The sequence below is a fragment of the Phaseolus vulgaris genome, chromosome 6 (genome assembly GCF_000499845.2).
Source record: "Phaseolus vulgaris cultivar G19833 chromosome 6, P. vulgaris v2.0, whole genome shotgun sequence".
NCBI classification, from domain to species: Eukaryota; Viridiplantae; Streptophyta; class Magnoliopsida; order Fabales; family Fabaceae; genus Phaseolus; species Phaseolus vulgaris.
Genome location: NC_023754.2, coordinates 10,880,626 through 10,883,917, shown reverse-complemented (window position 1 = coordinate 10,883,917; position 3,292 = coordinate 10,880,626). Strand labels below are relative to the sequence as shown.

At 35.4% G+C, this 3,292-nt stretch overlaps 1 pseudogene; it reads left to right on the top strand.

Moving 5' to 3' along the window:
- On the top strand, positions 1 to 106 carry LOC137833764 (small nucleolar RNA R71; annotated as a pseudogene).
- The last annotated feature ends 3,186 nt before the right edge of the window (positions 107 to 3,292 follow it).

Genomic DNA, 3,292 nt, shown 5'->3' with positions numbered 1-3,292 from the left:
AACCCATGATTTGGGCATTTTCTCAACATCATCTTGAATCTTTCCCATGTCTCACAGAAGAGTTCATATGCTCCTTGTCTGAACATAGAGATTTCAAACTCTGCTTTGATGTAGCGAGAGATTGGAAAAAATCTTTCAAAAAAATTTCTTCTACATCCTTCCAAATAGTGAGGCTCTGATTTGGAAGTGATTTGAGCCATTCTTTAGTTTTTCCTGCCAATGAAAAAGGAAACAAGCGCATATAAACAATTTCAATATCATAAAATGTAGACAAATGTGTATGGGGATCCTTATGATCCATTGCTGTGAATTGATAGGTATTGATGAGAGTGAGAAAATAAGGATTTATTTATAAGGCCTTGACGGTAGCAAGTATTGCAATACTAGAAAAATGCCTTGGCCCTTGATACATTACATAATCTCCAAGTGTCCTCCTTATCTTCGTGAAAAATATTAGTGAGAAAAAAAAACAGAGTATTTTTTTTCTAAAAAAAACAAATAAAAAACAAATAAAAATATCAATTCAAAATAAATCTGAAAATAAATTAAAGACAATTAAAAGCAAAAAATTCCAAAATAAAGATTAACACAATAAAAGCAAATATGCAAATTAACAGAACATAAAAACAAAATAAATCTGTAATAAAATAAAATAAACAAAACAATTGTGTAAGTTAAGCAAAATAAAAGCAGTAACAAATATAAACACCATAAAAAAAATATAAACAAAAAGTAAGAACTATTAATAATAATAAAAACAGTTAGAAATTTACACTATTTAGGAATTCATACTCAAAAATCAAATTGCTCATCGACAACGACGCCAAAAACTTGATGACTCTCTACGGCAAGTGCATTGTGGTGTCAGAAGTAATAATTGTTCCACAAGGAATAGTGAATTATCGAATACAATAATCGTTAAATATAACACAGAACAATAAAATGAATTTTAAATTGGTTATGTTGGCACTGATCAATAATAAATCAACAAAGAATTAGTTGCTTCAATTGGAAAAATAGGGATTAGGTTTCATCTCTCTCACTCTCATGTATTTTGATGCCCATAGAAAATTCATTTATATCGATCCCTCGCATATAATATCCTTAAGAATGTTTCCTAAATATCGATCTCTGGCATATTTATAAAAAAATTAGAATCACACTCAGACGTTAATGACAATTAACATTTTAAGTTTATTCCTAGCACTTAAATATGTTAAGTATTGTTGTTTAGGTCTGAACCTAAAAATACCTCCAGGTTAGATTTAAGATTCTCAATTTGTCACGGAAAGTTAAAAGTAAAACAACAATACCAATAATCAATCAAGATCTGAATATTAATATAAGATATCACCTCAATACATAAGAGTTTAAGCATATTACTCCCAATCCCAAAGGATAGAATTAGCCACGCACACTTCTAGCACCTTCCATTTTCCCAATTGGGTTACAATTCATTCTATGGTGTTTTCCTCTTAATCTGGACCCTAGGGTTAATCCTCTAGCCCCCTATTTAACCTAATTTTCTAGGGTTAGATCGCTTCATATGTTGCACTAATGGGCTAAGTGATAAAACATAAAAAAAATGTCCATTCTGTCTGACGCATTCTCGCTCAAGCGAGAGCGAGATACTCCTATTACGAAATAGTCTTTTCCGGCATCTTTTTCATTATGGGACCTTCCAACTTTCTCTTTAATAATGATGCTCGTCACTTCCCCATCCAAGAAGGTTGTGCGTAGCTCAATATATCCTCGCATTTGGACATGGTCCCCATTGAAATCGACGAGGCATCCATCGAAGGGTCAAAGTTGAACAGGGGGAATTTGGAGGCCAAGGTATGTGTCCCAAAACATGACGTCCGCAGAGCTTCTTTCGTCAACCAACACTCGATGTACATTACACCCCATGGTGACAACTAAGAGTACCACGGGGTCGTTCTCATGGGGGTACACATCTTACAGATCTGTAGGGGTGAAACAAAGAGAAGGAACTACAAGGGGTGACCGAGTCTGTAAGGATAATACCGACCTCAAGTATTGCTTCCGAGCAGATGAAGAAGTCCCCCCACCCGAAAATCCACCAGTTGTTGTATTCCGATCCCCCAGCACAAGAATTTCATGGTTGTGCTCTTGCGATTGGTTTCCCCTCTTTCGATCGATATCAAAACTTTTGAGATATTTCATTAGAAAATCTTTTTTTAACTAGTTTAACAAGCTCATATTTCAAGGTCAGACATCTCTCTGTGTCGTGGCACGGGCATGATGGAATTGGCACCCAACCTCTCTTCTTGGGCCTAATACATGACCGGTCTTTTGAGGAAATTGAAGTCTTTTCACCACATCATCTTTGCTTAAGAGTGATTTTAGTGTTGTGTCGAACTTGGGTTCGATTTGATCGTACTTAGTGGGATGACTTCTTATCGGGCTGCTTTTAGCCACGTACGGGACGTACTTTCATTCTAGTCGTGTGTGAGTTGTCCTTATATCTTCCCTGCTTTTGAAGCTCGTTCACTCCTTTTCTCCTTCTTGCTTCCCCTGCTTCGATGTGAATTGCCACTCTTTCTCATATTTCTGCCAGCGACTCGGCCCGATTTCGGATCAACGAGTCACTGAAAAGGCTTGCTCGAAGACCTTTTACGAATGCTTACCCTTTTCTTTTCCTTTTGTTCCTCTTTGTAGCTCCCTCTCACCCTTATTTTTTTTTTGGATTAGTTGTTGTAGTTTCGCCTCCACGTTCTTTCTCATGTTGTCTACATTGTCTTCCTCTATTGCACGACTTAGATCATCTCTACCCTTCCGAGAATACCCCCTTCTTTTCAGGAATGTCTTGGTGCTGCTTTATCCAGATATCTTACCTGAGCTCCTTTATTTTAGCAAGTCTTTTATTTAAGCAACATTTTAGCTGACCTTCATAGTCCTACTAGATCGAACAACTCCGCATGATCTGCTAGGTCATCGTTCCAAATTGACTAATCCCCTTATTGACTATCAGGTCGGTTATTTGACGAACTTGATTATCCTATCCAGATAGTACAAACGGAATAATATATAATTCAAATAAAGCATAGATAAGTTTATTAAGATTAATATAAAAAGAGCTTAATCTCACTCCCTTTACCCTTTATTAAAGTAACACACTAAAATTAGAATTACTTATATTCCATTGCTACAAATCCCATTTCTCTATTCTCTCTCTTATCCTTTATTTAATGGTTACATTCATTAAATGTAATCTTATGATTTCTTATTTTTTTTAATTCTTTCTTAACTATTGGAATATTCTTTTAAATAG